The 21908-nt window shown below is 52.3% G+C and overlaps 1 protein-coding gene across 2 annotated transcripts in view; it reads left to right on the forward strand.

Annotated features, from left to right (window-relative positions):
- Positions 1-21908, forward strand: part of NINJ2 (ninjurin 2) — a 72265-nt gene that overhangs the window by 47022 nt on the left and 3335 nt on the right. The gene's annotated exons all lie outside the window — the stretch shown is intronic.

Below are 21908 nucleotides of genomic sequence, written 5' to 3' on the forward strand. Positions count from 1 at the left end.
TCACTTCAGTATTCTTGCCTGGAGAATCCTATGGACAGAGGAGCCTGGTGGGTTACAGTCCATGAAGTCACAGAGAATCAGACACGACTGAGCACACACACATACACACATGCGCGCATGCACACACACACATGACATCAAGTGGGTGGACTCAATGGATAGCCAGGTTTTAAACATCTCCCCGCCTTTTTCCTCATTTCTCAGAAGCCCAGGCTGAGTCATGAGTGAGCTCCTTCTTTGAAGGTGGCCTGTGGCCAGGGCTGCACCGTTCACATGCCCCGCACAGCCCAGGCCAGGAAGGGGCAGCAGGACAGAGCAGAGGAGACATCCCCCGGTAAACACAGGCTCTGGCACCCGCCCCCTGCTGCCCCGGGGTGGTGGGGAGTGAGCGAAAGCCCTTGAGATGCAGTCAAGTCTGCAGTCCTCCTTGGGCACACCAGAATCAGGTCACTGGAAAGTAGTCTGCATGTAACCACACGCACATGGGGTTCACAGCTCCAGGCTCACACACAGCATCAGTGCCAAGATTCTGTGCACCAAGCTCCCTACCTCCACCCGCCCGCCCCCCATCCATCAACACGCTTGTTTCTATGCAGAAAACTTATCTGCAGATGCTTGTGAAATATGTTTATATATGAGAGATTAATTTGTCTCCAGAGGGGACCTCACACCTACACAGAAGAGCCCAGAGTCACAAAGAAAACCCGATTGGTGATCAGAAGAGGTCCCTTATGCTGGAAGGGTCATTACACTAGAGGGGCAGCCAGGCAAAGGCCTTGGCGCCCTCTGGCCTGTAACAGCCCGGTGGCCTGGCAGACCAGCCACACCCCAGCCCATCCTCGCCTTCCAGGGTTCCCTCCACATCCTAAGCTACAGGCTCCTATGCGGCTTCCCAGTGCTAACTACTCCTGGTGGCACAGTGGTAATGAATCTGTCTGCCAATGCAGGAGACGCAAGAGACGTAGGGTCGATCCCTGGGTCGGGAAGGTCCCCTGGAGGAGGAAACGGCAACCCACTCCAGTATTCTTGCCTGGAGAATCCCACGGACAGAGGAATCTGTCAGTCCACACAGTCTATGAGGTCTCAAAGAGTCAGACATGGTTGAGTTACTGAGCGCACACACAGGCACAATTCCAACTAAGAAACCCCCTTCTTTGTCTTCTAAGATCCTACCTCCCCCATGACATCTTCTTGGCCAATGGCAGGAAGTGGGAATTCCACTTGGCCATATTTTGCAGACAATTTCAACTTATCACAAGTATAAAACATCTCCTTGGCTTTCTGTAATATAATATGCACTGCCGTTCCTTGATGTGCCTGACCTATTTTCCCTTGTTCATTCCTTGTTAACTTCTGAGTCTGTCAGTGTCAATATTCTCACGTGTTACCAAGTTCTCAGGACACCCTTTAGTATCCTGGTCAACCGAAAAGCAGCCCGTGTGTAAGAGAACATAATTGTAGAGTCACTGAGCACTTACCACTTGCCAGGTGCCGCTTTTATGTCTTGACGTGCATTAACCCGTTTAGTCCTCTCAATAACCTACCAGGAAGGTGCTATTGTTACTTTTGTTTCACCTGCGAGAAAATCGGGCACAGAGGTTAACTGCCCTGCCCGAGGTCACACAGGTGGTAGAAGTACCAGCAAGCTCACAGCCAGTACCAGCAAGTACCAGTACCAGCAAGCTCACAGCCTCCAACCGCTAACATTTTAGAGTTCAGCTGTCCACTTTTTACCTGTGTATGTAAACCATTTTATTTTAGAAAACTGGGATCATAAATATACTTAAAAGGCTGTTAAGTATGTTTCTTTGCTCAGAATATAAATCTGTAACATTTGCCTTTTAAGAAGTGTTTCATGTGGCGGAAGTTTTAACATCTTGATATCTATTAGTCTTCTTCGTGGTGATTTCTGCCACTTGGTTTAATGTTTGGAAAATCTTTCCCCCTTACAGAGTCACTATCTTGTCTTCTGGGTTGGCTTGTTTGTCTAATAATTGTAATTATTTTTGGCTGTGCTGAGTCTTCATAGCTACATGGGCTTTTCTCTAGTTGTGGCAAGCAGGAGCTACTCTTCTGTTGGGGCGCGTGGCCTTCTCACTGCAGCCGCTTCTCTTGTTGAAGGGTACAGGTTCAATAGTTGCAGTTCCCGGACTCTAGAGCACAGGCTCGATGGTTGTGGTGCACGGGCTTGGTTGCTCTGAGGCATGTGGGATCTTCCCGGATCAGGGATTGAACCCATGACTCCTGCATTGGCAGGCGGATTCTTTACCACTGAGCCATCAGGGAAGCCCTTGTCTTTTGGTTTTATTCTTTTTTTATCTTTAGCAATTTGAGCTATTTGAAATTTATTTGATTAATAGTGTATCTCTTTTCCTGTGGTAAGTTTGTGATACTTCCTTAACATTAATTTGGTTCTTGTTTATGCTAAGACCTGTTTCAAAGTTGACTAATCTGTTTATTTAATAGATGTTATTTTGTAGGGCAAGTCTTCCCTCTTAAGTCTTTTTTTTTCTAAGTGTTCTTAGCAATCATGCCTTACTATTTTGCCCAATGAACAATAGGATTTTATATCAAGTTGCTTTGGCTGGTGGACAGGTGCAAGCTGTACAAGCTTTCAAATGGATAAATGTTTTCACTTCTCTTGGGTGTTTATCTAGGAGTGGAATTGCTGGGTTATATGGTAACTCACTTCCCTCATAGCTCAGCTGGTAAAGAATCTGCCTGAAATGCAGGAGACCTGGGTTTGATTCCTGGGTCAGGAAGATCTACTGGAGAAGGAAATGGCAACTCACTCCAGTATTGTTGCCTGGAGAATCCCATGGACAGAGGAGCCTGGCAGGCTACAGTCCATGGGGTTGCAAGAGTCGGATGCAATTTAGCAACTAAAGAGAGAGAGAGAGAATGGTAACTCTCCAGGGGATCTTCCTGCCCCAGGGATCAAACCCATGTCTCTTGTATCTCCTATATTGTTCTTGCCTGGAAAATTCCAAGGACAGAGGAGCCTGGTGGGCTACATGTAGTCCATGGGGCCGCAAAGACCCAGACACCACTGAGCAGCTGAGCACATATGGTAACTGTGTTTAGCTTTTTGAAGAACTGCCAAGCAGCCCAAGTGGTCCCACCATTTCACATCCCTGCCAGCAGTGTGAGTTCCAGTTTCTGCACTTCCTCATCAACAGCTGGTATCTCAATCTCTTTTATTGCAGTCATTCTAGTGGGTGTGACATGGTGTCTCATTGATTTGCAATGATAACTAATGATGACTATGTCAGCATCAAGTGCTTATCAACTGTTTGTGCAGCTTTTCAAGAAAATGGCCATGTTCAATTGGGTTTTTTGTCTTATCTATTGGGTTAGAAGAGTTTTTTTATGGATATTAGCCCTTTGTCAGATATACGGTTTATAAATATTTTCTCCCATTCTATTCTCTTTTCATTTCCTTGATGGTGTCATTTGAAACACAAGTTTGTTTGTTTTTTTTTTAAACTTTTTAATGGTTTGTCTATTTATTTACTTAGGCCATGCAGCAAGGCAAATGGAATCTAAGTTCCCTGACCAGGGATCAAACCCATTCCCCCCTGCAGTGGAATCACAGAGTCCTAACTCCTGGACTACCAGGGAATTCTCGAAAGTTTTTAATTTCAACAAAGTCCAATTAATTTTTCTGTTATGATTTATGTTATTGGTGTCATATCTAAATAAACACTGTCTAACCCAAGGTCACAAAGATTTACTTCTATATTTTCTTCTAAGTGTTTTATAGCTTCAGCTCTTTCATGTAAGTCTAGATCCTATTTTGAGTTAATTTTTTGAGACCAAGGCCCAACTTCAGCCATTTGCATAAAAATATCCCATTGAGATGTGCTCTAAGTGTAAAGCACACACTGAATTCTAGAGACTTAGAAATACTAACATGCTTGAAGGAATCAAGTAGAAGATTCAAAGGAGAGAGGAAGAACAAAGATTACCAAAATAAACTGAAAAGATTAACAAATTGACAAAGCAGAGCTTTTGGAAATGGTGGGACAAGCGCAGAAAGCTCAACCCTGACTCCCTCCAACAATGATAGCGCTCATCATTGGTATTATTGTCTCCAGTGTTATTCCAAGGGCACTGCAATCGTTTTACATGTATCTTCCCTTTTCATCAGCACATAGCCCAGTGAGGTGAGGACCATCATTTGTCTCCATCAGGGAACTCAGCTTGTCCACGGTCACCAAGCCGGCGAGCAGGAAAGCCAGGCTTGGACACCACTCAGTTCAAAGTCCACATTTTTATCCTCTACAGATTTTTGCAGGGCTTCCTTGGTGGCTCAGTGGTAAAGAATCCGCCTGCCAATGCAGGAGACACAGGTTTGGTCCCTGGGTCGGGAAGACCCCCTGGAGTAGGAAAGGGCAACCCACTCCAGTATTCTTGCCTGGGAAATCCCATGAACAGAGGAGCATGGTAGGCTACAGTCCATGGGGTTGCAATAGAGACAGATACGACTAAGCAACTTTCACTTCACTTCATAGATTCTTGCAAGAATGCAACAAGAATGCAAACAAGATAAGCATTTTCCTACAGCCTGACCTAAATTTTAGACAGTTGGAGGGATGAGCAGAGCTGAGAATGGAGGAGGGCTCTCTCTGCCTAAAATTGACAGCTTATGTCACAGACCACACCTGCGGTTAGCTGGTTTGCTCTGAAAGCTCTCTTGTTACATTGAGGCCCAGACCCCGCCCCCTGCGCCTGGCCTTCAGAGGCAGCTCCCACGAAGCCTGGCAGTGCCCCCAGCCCAGCTGCACGATAAGACAAGACAGGAGGAGGGACCCAGGGAGAGAAGTCAGCCTGGTGACGCCTGACAGCTCCCTCAGTGATGTCCGCCCGCCACAGACACCACTCCCCTAGGGGCTCAGGGCTCAGCCAGGAGGCCTCTGTTTAGGACCAGCTCCTTGGAGCTCCAATAGCGCTGCCCTTCCAGAGACTTCTGCAATCAGAAATGCCCAAGACTCTGGCAAAGGCAGTAGACCAGCCAGCCTTTGGTCCTGGGCTGGAAGAGAGCAGGAGCCTCGCATCAGGAGGCTCAGCACCCTGGCTGGCCGACGTGTGCGACATGTATGGGGCAAGCGCTGTGAATGTGCTGGGGCTATTTCTGCCCCGGCAGATTGCTGTCAGCAGGCAGGAGGTGAGGGGTGAAGCTGCAGGGAGTTGTGAAATCTAGACGCAGTCCACTGGGACCTCGTTGAGGGCTGGGGGCCCTTCAGCCTGCAGGACCTAAAGCTGGCCCCACTGTGGGTTCACAGAAGCCGTGGGAAGGAGAGGCACTCCCATGACCCTGACATCCAGACAGGAGCCAGAGCGCCAGGACCACCACACAACCCCCACAACCCGGATCGTGGTGCACTATTCACCACCTGCTTGGAAGTGGTACTGCCTGTGGATACCCTGCTAAACTGTAAGGATGTCACTCTGCCGAGGAAAACCTTCTCACCGCTCCCCAGGGCTCTCAGGATAAAGTCTAAGTTCCTTACGGGCCCTGCCCCATCTGCCCCACCCCCAACCCACCAGCCTCACCTCCCACCTTCAGACCACCTCCGAGGACCCTTCAGTCCTGGGCTGAGCCCACCGCTGCCTCTCTGAAGGCAGACTGCTTGGTAATCCTGGTTTGTCTAATATACCAGCTCAGTGACCACGGGTTCAGTTACTGAACCTCAGATTCACGGGTTTTTATGAGAATGAAATGAGTTAACATAGAGAAAGGGTCCGGCACAGGGCTTGGCATGAAAATCTGCTGTGAGGGTATATGCTGATGTTACTATGATCACGTGCGCGCTTAGTCGCTCAGCCGTGTCTGACTCTTTTGAGATCCTGTGGACTGTAGCCCACCAGGGCTCTCCATGGGATTCTGTCCAAGGGATTCTCCAGGCAAGAATCCTGGAGTGGGTAGCCGTTCTCTCCTCTAGGAGATCTTCCCAACCCAGGGGTCGGATCCCTGTCTCCCTGCAGGCGGGTTCTTTACCAGTTGAGCCACCAGGGAAACCCTGTTATTTCGATTATTTGTATTCAAATAGGCTTACTTTTTACATGATCACATTCACTGATCTGTTATGACTTCTGGATTTCACATTATGTATACAAAGGTTTTCCTCAGTCTGAGATTAGAAAAATATCCAGTGGGCTTGTCATTTAAAAGAGTCTGTGGGACAGTAAAAACGTTGGCTCAAAGCTCAACATTCAGAAAACTAAGATCATGGCATCCAATCCCATCACTTCAAGGCAAATAGATGGGGAAACAAAGGAAACGGCGACAGGCTTTATTTTCTTGGGCTCCAAAATCACTGCAGATGGTGACTGCAGCCATGAAATTAAAAGACGCTTGCTCCTTCGAAGAAAAGCTATGACCAACCTGAAAGTGAAAAGTGTTAGTCACTCAGTTGTGTACGACTCTTTGTGACCCCATGGACTGTAGGCCACCAGGCTCCTCTGTCCATGGAATTCTCCAGGCAAGAATACTGGAGTGGGTTGCCATTTCCTTCTCCAGGGGATCTTCCCAAGCCAGGGATTGAAGACGGCTTTCCCACACTGTAGGCAGACTCTACCCACTGAGCCACCAGGGAAGCCCTAGACAGCATATTAAAAAGCAGAGATATTACTTTGCCGACAAAGGTCCGTCTAGTCAAAGCTGTGGTTTTTCCGGTAGTCATGTATGGATGTGAGAGTTGGACTATAAAGAAATCTGAGTACCAAAGAATTGATGTTTCTGAACTGTGGTGTTGGAGAAGACTCTTGAGAGTCCTTTGGACTGCAAGGAGATCCAACCAGTCCATTCTGAAGGAGATCAGTCCTGGGAAGGACTGATGTTGAAGCTGAAACTCCAATACTTTGGCCACCTGATGAGAAGAGCTGACTCATTTGAAAAGACCCTGATGCTGGGAAAGATTGAAGGCAAGAAAGGAAGGGGACGACAGAGGATGAGATGGCTGGATGGCATCACTGACTCGATGGACGTGAGTTTGACTAAGCTCTGGGAGTTGGTGATGGACAGGGAAGCCTGGCGTGCTGCCATCCATGGGGTCGTAAAGAGTTGGACACGACTGAGCAAACTGAACTGAACTGAACTGTGGGGAGTCCATTGCCGTACGGCCCCTCTCCAGCCCTCCCTCACAGTGCTTCTTCTAAGTTAATTCAAGATGTTTTTAAAGGGGAGGCCTGCCTGTGTCTACCGTGTGCAAGGCCCAGGGAAGGAAGAACGCGTGGCCCTTTGGGAAATGGATGACAAGTAGCTGTTGTTTCCTGTCTGAAGCCATGGGGCCTAGGCAGGTCACCTCACTTCATAAACTACAGTGAGTCCCCTACACACGAACCTTCAAGCTGTGAACTTTCAAACATGCGAACGTGCATTCACACGTCCAGTCACACAAGTTAGTTCACGTGTCTGGCGTACTTTTCAACGTACTGTTCTGTAAGATCAAAAGTGTTTATTTTTGTGTTTGTTTTTTTATGCAGTCTTTGTGCGAGAAGTATTATAAACCTGTTACAGGACAGCCGACTGTGTTAGATGGATATCTAGGCTCACTTTTTTGAACTTAACAAATACGCTCTTGGAGGAGATCGGGCGTGTTCAGGGTGGTATGGCCGTGGACTCGAACCCGCTCTTGGAATGGGACTAGTTCCTATGTCAGGAACTTACTGTAAACAGCTTTGTTTGTCCGTAAGTTGTTGACCCTGAAGGAGTTCACGTTCCAATGAGAAAACAGACCAGTCAGCAGACCGAAGGTATCATCAAAGGCCTACCAGGGAGTGGGGGCCAACATCCTTGCTGGGAGGAGGTTCAGTGGGTGGTGGCGAGTCGGGGTACAGAGGACATTCTCAACATAGGGACAGAAAGTGCCATCCTGATTCCACAAACACTTGCCAGCACCTCCTGCCACCTCTGCCCACAGGCCCCAGGGCGCAGTGCTGGATAGAGGTAGAGAGGTGGAGACCAGCCAGAGGCCAGGGCAGGGAGCTGGACCAAGGCAGCAAACCCAGCTTCTCTCCCAGTGCCAGGACTAAACTAGTCAGATGGTCTCTAGGAAGTGACTTCATTCCTCTGCGTTCATTGCTCATCCTTACAACACAGCCTCAGCTTGTGTCCTGAGGCAGCTGTGCAAATTCTATTCGATCACATATGTGCAAACATTCTACCCTGTACAAGGTAAATATTTGATGCCCTTGGGCACTTTCTGCTGCTAATTGGTGACTGGAGTTGTTTCTGCCTGGGGGCCGTGTATCGGTTCAGCCTGGCTGCTTTCCCTAGGGCTCAGGCCTGCTTCCTGAAGTGAGGGCAGGGACCCCCACTGGGTCCACAGGGACCCAGACCCCCCACGTGTACACCCCCTCCTGTGTCCTGAGTTTCCACTCCTGGTTCTCCCGGTCTTGCTGTTGATCCACATTAGGACTCTCCTCTGGCACCTTTAACAGGACAGAGCTCCTTCCCCCACAGGAAGGGCCCAGGCTCCGCCCCCAACAGGTTTTAGCAGCAGGACTACCTTTGGCACAGGGCTCTCTCCTTCCCTGTCTATTCTACTGTCTGCCCAAATTAAGGGTGAAAAGGCATGAGCCTAAAGGTGAAAGGTCATGAGCCTCTTCCACCCAGATCTCAACTCCTCTCCATACCACTAGAGCCCCGTGAGCAGCGTCCTCCGGTGGGCAGCAGTGGTTTCTTCAGCCCTGGAGGGTCTGGAGGCCTGAAGACCACTGCCGAGGGCAGCCCCCACCCCCGGCCCCCACAATCCAATGAAGAGGGCTCCTTTAGGGGAAGGGCGCTTAGGGGGCATTTGTAAAACCTGAGTTCTGGTTTCAGTGTTGGCGAGTCGGGTGACCCAAACGGTTCTCCTGGCCTCTTTGGTCCCCAGTTTCCTCATTAGAAAGACGAGAGGGTGGGGCATAGGGCTGAAACAGATGCCCTGTTGGCAGAAAGAAGAGTGCATCTTTTGAGGCCTTAACGTGAGGCCAGCACTTCCCTCAGAAACATCTCTTGCCACGTCCACCCCCGAAGGCATGTGTGTTTGTGTTCTTGGCTGCTCCCTGGTCTGGGTGCTTGGGAAGGGAGCCTGGGGCCTCCAGCCTTGCGGGCACCATTAGAGAAGAGAGCACATCCCTAGCCACCAACAGGAAGGGTTAAGCACAGAACCAGATCTGGTTGGGTTAGCTCGCCTCTGGAGCCCAACCTTAACCCGAGATGCTGTGAAGAGTCACCTAGCTTCCCAAGGCTGGTGGTCCTCCCAGTGACAGAAATCCCTCAGCCTTTTCCTTGCACTTGCGAGCAGGCTGGGCATGGCAGCCCACTCCAGTGTTCTTGCCTGGAAAATCCCATGGACAGAGGAGCCTGGTGGGCTACAGTCCATAGGGTCGCAAAGAGCTAGACACGACTGAAGCTACTTAGCATGCATGCAGGCGAGCAGGCCGGGCTGGCTTCAAGGTACTGCTCAGAAGGGCCAGCACTGAGAAAGGCCCTGTGCTTGGCTGAAGGCCATTACCATCTTGAAATTCTTAATACATTTTGTACCAGGGATCCCTCGGGGTTCCATGAACATCACTTAGACAGTCCACTAGCCTCTCCCCCAGGAAGCCGTTTCCCAAGGCAGGGCTCTGTGACCCCCAGACGAAGGACATTCTGGAGGACTCTTCTCATCCTTCACGATCCAGCCGAGATGGCCTTCAAGTCCACAAGAGCTCCTCCAGGCTCCCCAGAGGGGTGGTCCTCTGCTTTCCTGCTTCGTTCCTCTCTCCCACAGCGCCCACCCCTCTCTGTAACCCGGCCCAGGCTCCCCACCTCCAGGCCACGCCCCCTGTACTCTGACTTCCTCAAAACAGAGAGATGCTCGATACACTTGTTGACTGAGGAAAGCAAACAAAGCTATCTTCTCAGGACAGGGCACAGGGCACAGCACACAGTCGGCGCTCAATCAGTGTTGCTGACTCACGCACTGAGCAGGCTGGGGCACCGCACTACATGGCCATGCCCACCCTCAACCAGGGCATCACACAGATCGGACCGTCATTCTCTCCCCTTCTGACCTGGTGAGGAATGGTAACCCTAGGGCAGCAGAGCTGATTTATGGGGTTTCCTTGTGTGGAGTTGGAAAACTTACTCCCTCCCCATACCTGGGTCCCAGTTCCTAAAGGCCCTGCCAGAAGGAGTGTTAAGAACCCCCGACACTGGAGCTTCCCCAGTGTCCAGCCAGTGGCTAAAACTCCACGCTCCTAGTGCCAGGGGCCCGGGTTCAATCCCTGGTCAGGGAACTAGATCCCGCATGCCACAATGAAGGTCAAAGATCCCGAGTGCTGCAACTAAGACCCAACACAGCCAAATAAATAAATAAAAATAAATATTAAAATAAGAACCCCCAACACTTGGAAAGCCCTTTAAAGCTTGCAACCTGCTTTCATTAACTTGCTCCTCAAACTGTCCTTTGGTGGTTTAGTCCCTAAGTTGTGTCCAACTCTTGTGACCCCATGGACTGTAGCCTGCCAGGCTCCTCTGTCCATGGGATTCTCCAGGCAATACTGGAGCGGGTTGCCATTTCTTTCTCCAGGGGATCTTCCCGACCCAGGGATCAAACCCACATTTCCTGCACTGCAGGTGTTTCTTTACCAACTGAGCCACCAGGGAAGCCCCAACTGTCCTGTAAGTCAAGACAAACACTTAAATATCAACTGTGGGGTGGTTGTTCTAGCATTTTTTTCTTTTGCTGCGTGTGTTCCTTGAGGAAGAACTTGGAAATACAGATAGAGCCCAAAGAATAAGGATACCTCCATCTGAGCATCCAGCGATGACGCTGTTAACATTTCAGTCCAAATCTCATGAGATTCATTTCCACACATGAAATACACCTTTCAGAACACGATGACACTGCCACTGCTTTGTCGTCTTAGTACTCCCAGTTGCGTAGGAGGCTAACAGAGGTCGCTGGTCCCGCAGACTCTGGGGGCAATGCAGGAGCCTGACTCCGGTGTCCTGACTCTGAGGCCAGTGTCCTTATCTTTGAACCCAGCTGCTGTTCAGACTCCAAAGGAGCAGGAGGGACTGATGGCCCTGGACTCGGAGCCCCAGCGAAGAAGGGTTTGCTCTGACCAGGCTTTGGGGAAAAGACCCCGAAACCACCCGGGTGTCCCACAGCTCAGCACAGGCTGCTCAGAGCTGCTACCTCCGCACAACTGGACTTTGTCCGGCAGTAAATAGCTCCAGGGATATGGGGTCAGCTGTCAGGTAGGATCCAGAAGGAGCAGGTGCCCGGTGGCACGAACTGACCCCACAGGGCAGCTGGAGATCTGTTTGGTGGCCTTGGAGGGCTCGTCTCTTTGTATTTTTAGAAAAAGCTAGGGCACAGCAGTGACCCAGCAACCGCCTCACTGCCTGTGCATCACCCTGGGCCGTGGAAAGGGGCTGGCAGCCTGGGTCCGGGCTAGTGGTTCAGGGCAGGACCAGTCGCCTGCCCACCTTTCCTCCCTCCTTCCTCCCACTCTCCCTCCCTTCCTCAGCACCTGCTGGCCAGATACTCAGCTGGGCACTAGAGGCAAGATTTACTCAGGGCACTGGCCTTCCACTGCGGTCCACGGGGCCACAGAGTTGGACAGGACTGAAGCAGCTGAGCACACACACGCACTGGCCTTCCGCGAAGGTGGTAAAAGAATAAGAGCTGACCAGAGGCTTACAGAACTTCCCAACGCAGGTTCAATCCCTGGGCAGGGAAACAAGATCCCACATACTGTGGAGCGACTCAGCCTGAGCGTCACAACTAAAGAGCCTGCAAGCCGCACCTGAGACCCAAGGCAGCCAATAAATATTAAAAAAAAAAAAAAAAAAAGGCATGGTTTCCTCATCGGCAGCCAGAGTCTATGTAAAAATAAATAAACAATGTTAACAGCAGGAACTCTAGCATCAGACAGTTGTTATTGTTGATCAGTCGCTAAGTCGTGTCCAAATCTTTGCGACCCCATGGTCTGCAGCCCGCCAGGCTTCTCTATGCTCCGTGGTCTCCCAGAATTTGCTCAAACTCATGTCCATTGAGTCAGCAATGCTATCCAACCATCTCATCCCCTGTAACCCTCTTCTCCTGCCCTCAATCTTTCCCAGCATCAGGGTCTTTTCCAATGAGTCAGCTCTTTGCATCAGGTGGCCAAAGTACTGGAGCTTCAGCTTCAGCATCAGTCCTTCCAATGAATATTCAGGGTTTATTTCCTCTAGGATTGACTGGTTTGATCTCCTTGCTGTCCAAAGGACTCTCAAGAGTCTTCTTCAGCACCAGAGTTCTTCAGCGCTCAGGCTTCCTTAGGGTCCAACTCTCACACCCCTACATGACTACTGGAAAAACCATAGCTTTGACTATACAGACCTTTGTCAGCAAAACGATGTCTCGGCTTTTTAATATGCTGTGTAGGTTTGTCATAGCTTTCCTTCCAAGAAGCAAGCATCTTTTAATTTAATGGCTGCAGTCACCAACTGCAGTGATTTGGGAGCCCAAGAAAATAAAATCTGTCACTGCTTCCACTTTTTCCAGACAGACCAGGGTTCAAATCTCGACTCCCCTGTCTCTAGCTGTGTGACCTCAGGCAAGTTGCTTAATTTCTCTAAATCTGCATGTCCCCTCTTAAGGTCTATGAGAAGGAATTGAGATAACAGATAAACATGCTTAGAAGAGGGCCTGGAATGTGATAAGAGCTGGAGAAATGGAGTTATGGAAAGAGAGGCTGTACATGTGGAGCATTCTGGAGCTTGGGCTGTCCCGTGTGGGCAGCAACCCCGATGGGTCATTCCCAAGGAGCCCCGGGGGTTTGGGTGAGGATGGGCCTGGGCTTCCACAGCCCTTTAGCCGATGGTTTGGCCGAGTTCAGCAGCGGCTCACCCTTTTAACCACACACTAGCTCCTCACAACAAAGGAGCTGGAGGGCTGGCATCCTCTCCTTTTGCCAAAGAGGAGGCTGGGAAGCAGAGGGTCTTGTGAGCTGCCTGAGGTCACCAGGGGAAGAGATGGCACCCCAGGCTCCAAGTGCAGAACCGCCTGTCCCCTGACCTTCATCTTTTTCAGACCCCGGCCCATGACACCAGAGCCTCTGCTCAGGCTGCAGGAGCTGGGGCCGGGAGCTGTGATCCTAAGGAGGGAAGACAGCTCTGCTGGGCCTGGAGGGAGAGCGGGTGACTCCTGGGGCTGGGGCAGCAACAGGCCTGGCAGTTAGGCTCTGCGCGCAAGGGGGCATATGACTCAGAGCTGGCTAATGTTTTTTTTTTTAACTTTTGGTCACACTGTGCAGCCTCTAAGGGATCTTAGTTTCCCTGACCACTGATGGAACCCTTGCTCCCTGCGGTGGAAGCAAAGAGTCTTAACGGCTGGACCACCAGAGAAGTCCCAGGGCTGGCTAACCTTGAGGGTCGTGTGCAGCTGGCTTTGATCCATGGGCACCCACTGCCCACCCTCTGGGTCTCACCTGCTTGGAGTGGCAGCTGGGCAACAGCAGTGAGAACAATAGCGTCTCCTGCCCGGCACCAGGCACGGCCCACCCCAGAGACAGTGGACACACACACACTTACAGAGGTTGTGAAGTCACACCAGGGCCGCATCAGGAGTGGGCACACCCATGGGACACCACCTCCTGTCCCCACAGACAGCTCCATGTGGGAGGTCCAGGGAGCGCTGCTCGGCGGTCCTGCCGCCTCAGCCCCTTCTGAATGAACACAGGGGTGACAGAGCCATCATTCTCTCATCCAGTGTGCCGGGCTAGGCGCCGATTTCTGGGACACAGCAGAGAGCAAGACAGATAAGTCCTTGTTCCCGTGAAGCTTATCTACTGGAGTGGGACTAAAAGGCCCTGCTATCTCCCTTTCTGCTTCCCTCTTTAGGCGCTTGATTCTCTGCTAAACCTTGTCATGTTAGGGGACACGGGGAGCAGGGGTATTCGGGAGAGGCAGGGACCTCTGGACATGCCAGGGAGCTGAGGACATGTTGGATCTTGGCAGGCTCTGCTTATGGCTGGGTGGGGTGGGAAATTCACCACCTTCCCTTTTCCCATCTCCGTGTCAGATATGATCTCCCAATGAGGTCTGCTCCCCTGGATGGCAGCCAGGGACTGTAGGCACAGCCCTCGTGGCTTCTGGCTGCCTAAGGTTCCAAGGAAATAATTCTCACCTTCTGCAAACGTATCATCCAGTGGGAAGGTACAAAATTAATGTGCACCGTCATGTGGAATGTTGATATTTTGCTTTATGACTTTTTAAAATTGGAGGATAGCAGATTTACAATATTGTGTTGGTTTCTGCTGTACAACGTGAATTAGCCATAATTATATATATATTTATATGGCTTCCCAGGTGGTCATAGTGGTAAAGAATCCACCTGCCAATGCAGGAGACACAAAAGACGTGGGTTTGATCCCTGGGTTGGGAAGATCCCCTGGAGAAGGAAATGGCAACCCACTCCAGGGTTCTCGCCTGGAGAATCCCATGGACAGAGGAGCCTGGTGCGCTACAGTCCATGGGGTCGCAGAGAGTCGGACACAACTGAGGACTGAGCACACACATATATATACGTATGTAATTATATCTCCCCTCCCTCCTGAGCCTTCATCCCCCTCCTATCACTCTAGGTGAAGTAAGTCCGAAAGAGAAAAACAAGTACTGTGTATTAACGCACATATATGGAGTCTACAAAATGGTACTGATGAACCCATTTGCTTAATGATTAGTTGTTCTGAGAGTCGTTTCCATTTACCTGTGTGTTGCCTCCCATCTGGACTCAGGTCCACCGCAAAATCTAAGGTTCTGCAAAACCAAGAAGGGCTCTGTAAATGTTTGAGTGAAGACATGAAGACAGTCTGAGGGTGAACAGGTCAGGCCTTATAAACAGGGTGGGCAGCACCTGGCCCTGGGGACTGGGGTTGGTGGTCTGTGCTGCCAGCTGGAGTCAAACGCAGGGTTGGATTTACACCCTGTTCAGTGAGAAGAGCTGGAAAGATTCCCTCTGCATCCTTCAGACTAGGGTACACCTCTGAGGGGTTTCCAGGGACTAAAGACTATAATGGGCTTCCCAGGTGGCTCAATGGTAAAGAACCTGTCTGCCAATGCAGGAGACGCAAGCGATGTGGGTTCAAACCCTAAATCCGGAAGATCCCCTGGAGGAGGGCATGACAACCCACTCCAGTATCCTTGCCTGGAAAATTCCATGGACAGAGGGCCTGGCAGACTACAGTCCACACGGTCGCAAACAGTCAGGACTGAGTGACTGAGCATGCGTGCAAAGACTGTAGGGGTTGAGGACACAGGCTCCAGAGCCTGTCTGGGTTCAAATCCCAGCTCTTAAGATCAACAGCTGGGTGATCCCAGGGCAAAAGTACTGAACTGTTCTGAGCCTCACCCATCTCGTCTGAAAAATGGGTCTTGTTAAAAGAATTCAGGGACAGCCGATGGAAGGAAGGGTCTAGCACAGAGCTTAGACGGTGGCAGGCATGTGAAGCGCCAGCTTCAGTGTGGTAGCGCGGAGTCGACGGATGGCACTCACACTTTAGCCGCGTCGGAATCCCCTGGAGGCTTGTGAAAACACAGATGGCTGGGTTCCAGCCTGCGTCTCTGACTCAGAAGGTCTAGGGTGGTGTCTGAGAATCTGCGTTTCCAACAAGTGCCCAGGAGCTGCTGCTTCAGGGACCACAATTTGAGAACCACGGGTGTGTAACAGAAAAGAGAATTCAGGTGTAGGGTTCTGGTGCTAGGACTGTCCCTTATTATCTGGTGACTTTGGGCAGCTAATCACTGAGTCTCAATATCTTCACGTGTAAAACGGGACTGTTAATACCCACTTCACAAGAATTCCCTGGCAGCCCAGTGTAATCTGGGCTGTAATCATTGCCAAGGGCCCAAATCCAATCCCTGGTCAGGGAACTAAGAGCCTGCAAGTCGCTTGGTGTGGCCAAAAAAAAGAGAAAAACCCACTTCATGGGGGTCAGCCTGGTATATGGTATTCTCAGTATTCGGTTATCATTGTTTAAATTCTGGCCAGCGTGTTGGTCCTGGAAGGATGGGGTGGGGTTACCATGAGCAGAGGTGGGTCAGGAGGGCTTGGGGAATGCTGCCAAGAACCCCAAAGCCGGGAGCAAAGTGCCGGGTGGGTCTCAAAGCCCCAGAGCAATGTGTTTATTCGGAAAGAACTCCTGCTCCATTTCTTTGGCAGTTTCTGTGTGGCAAATCCACACAGAACCCTGGTGGGGGTTGGGGTTTGGAGAGTGGGGGAGTAATTTGGCTGCATTGGGTCTGAGTTGCAGCACGTGAGATCTAGCCCCACGGCCAAGGATCGAACCCGGGCCCCCTGCACTGGGAACTCCGAGCCGTACCCAGTGAAGTGTTAGGAAGTCCCTCTAACCCCCTTTTGTCAGAGAGAAAGTCACCTCACTTCAGCGGGATCAGCGGCGCTCCGGCCCAGCCGCGCGGTGCGCTGCCGCCCCCTGGCGGACGAGGAGGCGCTGCACACCCTCCCGGGACGGTCTCCGAGCCGAGTCCGGAGTGCCGGCGGCAAGGCCCGCGGGCATCTGGGGGGGTGGCTGGCGCCTCGCAAGGCTGCGCCCCCGGCCTGAGAGGAGACTCCTGGACCAGTTGGGTGTTATTACGGGAACAGCCCGCGGACACCCCACCCGCGGTGGATTAGAGACTGTTGACTTTTAAGGGCGAGACCCATTGCGCTTGGCACAGCAAGGCGGCAGGCTGAGTGCCGGCCCCAGACACAGGCCTCGGGGCTCTGGGCCTTTGCGGGCTTTGGCCTGAAGACCAGTGGCAGCGGCCAGCCTGAGTCACTGGTTCCCTGAGACCGGGAGAAAGGGCTACCCCTGGGCCAGGGGTTTCAGTTTGATATTCACTGTCCAAGTACCACGCCCCTCACCCAGCAGTTCTTGGGTCTGCAACCCCACCCTCAGAGATCCCTTCTTTTTTAGCCTTTTCTGGAAAAACTCCTTGAAGTAAACCCTTCATATAAAAAATTCAATGCTGTCATCATTTACTGTGCCTTTAATGTGGGCAAGCCACCAAGGGGACCCAGGAACACGGAAGATGCATTCCCCCTAGGAAAGCAGGCACTGGAGGGGCCTCCTGGAGAGGAGGGTCTAAGAAGGGAGGGCTGCCCTGGAGGGAGTAGAGCTGGCGGAAGGGTGGGGTGTGTTCAGGAACGGTGAGTCATGTGGTGTGGCCCAGGAGGGAGGGTGAGTCTCAGCTCAGGCTGGAGAGGGAGGTGGGAGCCAGCCAGGCAGGGGGTGGGCGTGGGGGAGTCTGGTCTGCACAGCAGGGAACCCAGGGTAGGTGGACTTGTCTGAGAATCTCCCTCCCTGAAGGAGGCTCCCCGGCAGGTGAAGAGAAAGGTTTCCAATGGGATGGGCTGGGATGGGTGTGTATGAGTGTTTAGTGTTCTGACTCTTGGCAACCCTAGCGGCCTCATGGACTGAAGCCCGCCAGGCTCCTCTGTCCATTGGCTTTAGCAAGGATACTGGAGTGGGTTGCCATGCCCTCCACCAAGGGATCTTCCCCACCCAGGGATCGAACCCACGTCTCTTACATCTCCTGCATTGGCAGGTGGGCTCTTTACCCCTGGGGCCACCTGGGAAGCCCACCTTGGGTGCGGAACCATTTCAAAGATGGGTGTGAGGGGCTGCTGAGATGACAAAGGGGAATTTTGAAGTGTGGGCGGGGCCAGGCCATGTCAGAATCCTCCACTCAGATGCCTCTCCGCCCACAGGTGGGAGTGTGGGCCTGTGTGGGAGGGACTTCCCTCTCATCTCCTTGCTCTAAGGCTTCAGTCTTCAAAGCACATTCACCCACATTATCTCATTGATCTTTTCAACAGCCCTCTGAGCTAACCAGGGCCTGCTGCTGCTGCTACTGCTAAGTCGCTTCAGTCGTGTCCGACTCTGTGTGACCCCGTACACGGCAGCCCACCAGGCTCTCCAGTCCCTGGGATTCTCCAGGCAAGAACACTGGAGTGGGTTGCCATTGCCTTCTCCAATGCATGAAAGTGAAAAGTGAAAGTGAATTCACTCAGTCGTGTCTGACTCTTCGCGACCCCATGGACTGCAGCCTACCAGGCTCCTCCGTCCATGGGATTTTCCAGGCAAGAGTACCGGAGTGGGGTGCCATCGCCTTCTCCGAACCAGGGTCTATTATTCTCATTTTACACACGGAGAAGCTGGGTCCCAGGTGAGACAGAATTATAAATTCTGCTTTATATTAATCATTGGCCTCCTGGGGTCCATTCTTCTTTTTCTAAAAATACTGTATTTACTTTTGGTTGTGCTAGGTCTCCAGTTGCATTGAGCAGGGGGCTACTCTGTTGCGGTGGCTTCTCTCGTTGTGGAGCACAGGCTCTAGGCACTCAGGCTTCAAGAGTTGTGGCCCACGGGCTTCAGTTGCTCCAAAGCAGGTGGAATCTTCCAGATCTGGGATGGAACCCATGTCCCTTGCGTTGGCACGCAGATTCTTATCCACTGTACCACCAGAGAAGTCTTGCATACTGTGTTTTAATTTTTGTTGTTGTTGTTTTATGATAGTTCAAACACTCAGAGGGGTCAAAACCCAAAACATCCAGATGAAACTTTCTCTGTCAACCCTATTCTCTCCAACCCCTCCTGGGTCACCTCTTAGCAGTGTGAACTCTAGCCTTTTGATTATGGGTGTTGGGCCCTTTCTGCAGGGGCTCAAGGCACAGCCTGCTGTGACCAGAGGAGCCCAAGGCAAGTGTCGCCCCAGGAGGGGTGTTATTCCTCCCCTGAGCAAGTGTACATTCGGTCTTCTTTCATCTGCAGCCACATGAGTCTATCTTTAGATCCTAAACTCCTTGGAGGCTGGGAGTCTATCTTCTGGGAGGCTGAAGTGTAGGAGTCACAATTACAGGCTCTGGCAAATAGAGAACTGGCATAAAATCTGTGTTGCCAAACCTTGAACAGGTTACCCAGGCTCTCGGAGAGCCTCCATTCTTGTCAACTACAGTAATCACAGGTTTGATCCCTGGGTCGGGAAGATACCCTGAAGAAGGAAATGGCAATCTACTCCAGTGTTCCAGTCTGGAGAATCCCAGGGACAAAGGAGCCTGGCAGGCTACAGTCCACAGGGTCGCAAAGAGTCAGACACGATTGAGCGACTGACCAACCAACCAACCTAAGGGTGTCCTGACCCCTAAGGGTGCCCTGACCAACTTCATGGGACTGTGTGAGGACTGGATAAGATGACTCATGTCCTGTGTTTAGCCGAGTCAGGCACAAGGTCTGTAATCTGTAAGAGGAATCTGTTGTCATCCCCACTGCCGGGACCTACTGTGCAAGCCCATAGTAGGACAGACCCAGGCACCTTTTCACACTTAACCCTGACAGAGGCTGAGAGCTCACAGGTGATAGGGTCTGCATGGGGGCTCATTGTTAAGATGGCTCATTATGTCGACCTTGCAAACAAAGAGGAAATCACAGTGATCCTTGAGACTGACCAAATTGCCCAAATGGCATCCTGTTATCTCACTGTGCCTATCTTCTCAAAGCTGCGAGACCACCAGATTCCAGACCTCCAGCTACGTGACCGTCCCTTTGGAGAACTTCTCATTGGTGGGGTATAAGAAGGACTCTGTCAGAAAGGGAGGACGCTGGTTCTCCTTAAAAGTCAGTCACCCTGTCTTTTCCCTCTAATAATTTTCTCTTTTCTTGCCTGACTGCCGGGTTTGCTCTCTTCTTCTCTGCACTTGCCTTACAGCACCTCATTAAAGGTGAGTTGGCATAGTAGGTCGCCCCAATCCACACACCTGAACGAATTGCTCTTCCTGGGCTAGGATCCGCCTTTCCCCTTTTTGAAACCAGCCTGGCTCTTTGCCATCTCCTGCCAGGTGGCTTTTCTGGGTAGTCGGGCATCTTGAGGCCAACACGGGGCCAACAGCCCATGGCTCCTCTGGGCCTGTTGTGTCTGACGCCCTGTGTTACAGCTGATCCACAGGGAAACTGCCATGTGGCTTTTCTCAGGGCTGACTGACTCAATGGAGGGTCACCCCTGCCCTGGAGCTGCCTAGGGTGAGTGACTCAGGGCCTCTGACGCTGGCCTGGTGCCCAGCCATCTGGACTCTGCCTCTTAGAGGGTATATCCCCGGCCCCTGAGACTCCACTCAGAGGAGGGACTTCCCCGCACCTAGACCGCCCTGGCTTGGAAGGGACATAAGAAATCATCTATCCTGCCTCCCTCATCTCGCAGATGAGAAAGGGAGCTGGGTGATGGGAATACCGAGCTTGTCACAGAAGCGGGATTTGGACCTGGCCTGCCTCCTGTGGTTCCCACCAGCTGTCACAAATCCTCCTCTCCTGGCCTTCCCACCAGGCCTTCTCCTCCTCTCAGGGCCCCCACTCCTGCATCCAGTGGGCGGGCTCCAGGTCCTAAACTCTCTGAGAAGGGCATCCCATGGCTTTTTGGTAGGACAGTTACTTACCCCCTTGGGAGAACACCCCTGTAACCTCGTTTCCAAGAAAGGGCAGAACGATCTCTTGAAGCGGGCGGCCCCCACCGACCTTACTGTCTATAAGTTCAGTTCCGTTCACTCCCTCAGTCGTGTCTGACTCTTTGCGACCCCATGGACTGCAGCACGCCAGGCCTCCCTGTCCATCACCACCTCCTGGAGTTTACTCAAACTCATGTCCATCGAGTTGGTGACGCCATCCATCCATCTCATCCTCTGTCCTCCACTTCTTCAACCTTCAATCTTTCCCAGCATCAGTGATGGTGGTGGTTTAGTTGCTAAGTCGTGTCGGACTCTTGCGACCCATGGACTGTAGCCTGCCAGGCTCCTCTGTCCATGGGATTCTCTAGGCAAGAATACTGGAGTAGGTTGCCATTTCCTTCTCCAGGAGATCTTCCCAACCCAGGAATCGACCCCAGGTCTCCTGGATTGCAGGCAGATTGTTTACCAACTGAGCTATGAGGGAAGCCCACCCAGCATCAGGGTCTTTTCAAATGGGACAATAAACAACTGCAAAACTGTGTTTACTTTTCTGCTCAAAAAGGCATTCCTTCCCTATCCAACCCAAGTTTCCTCAAGAAACAAAAGTACAGGCCAGCAAGGATGAAGGGATAAATAACCGTCTGGCGGAACAATGGAGCGCAGTCCACGGCTTCAAGGGTTGGAACCCACACCAGCCTGGGGAGCTGGACTTGGCAAGCGGGCTGGGGACAGTGCAGTCTGAAACGGATCGAGGGCAGGGCGAGGCAGAGCGCGCGCCCGGCTGTGCCCGGCGGCGTGGGGCGCCCGCGGCCCGGGGCGGGGTCTGCGGGGTCAGCCACCCCCGCTCTCCCCACCCACGCGGCCTTGCCGCCCAGAACGCCGGGCCCCAACTTCGTGTCAGCAGAGCCGGCCTGGGTGCTCAGCCGGCGCGGTGGGCAGGCTGGGGGCCGCGCATCTCTAAGGAGGACCCTGGGGTCTGGGCCCCCCCGCGCCCCTCGCTGTCCTGGAGGAACAGTGAGGGCGGAGGGGGGCTGAGACAGACGCTGAGGGCCAGGGGTCCCTGTGAGACCGACCTCAGATGGGAAAAACGAGGCTCGGAGATCTCTTTCCGTCTCACTCGGACGCCTCTCGAATGGCATTAACCCCCCGTTTGTGGGTGTGGAAACTGAGGCCCAAAGTGGGAGGCCCAGAGCCTGGGGGGGGGGGGGGGTGCGGGGCGCGGGCGGTGGGGCGTCTAGGCCCCGGCCCCCGCCCAGAGGAGCCGGACAACTACAAGGGCCATCGGCGGCCCGCGCCCACCGCGCCGGCTCCTCAGACCCCTGGGCGCAGGAGGGGCAAGGAGGGGCCGGGCCGGGTGGGGAGGGCGCGGGCACGGGCAGAGGAACTGAAGTGACTCAGGCCGGTGCGCGCAGGCCGGGCCTTTGTTCCCGGACGCCCGGCCTTATTAAA

The sequence above is a fragment of the Bos indicus x Bos taurus genome, chromosome 5 (genome assembly GCF_003369695.1).
Source record: "Bos indicus x Bos taurus breed Angus x Brahman F1 hybrid chromosome 5, Bos_hybrid_MaternalHap_v2.0, whole genome shotgun sequence".
Taxonomy (NCBI): domain Eukaryota; kingdom Metazoa; phylum Chordata; class Mammalia; order Artiodactyla; family Bovidae; genus Bos; species Bos indicus x Bos taurus.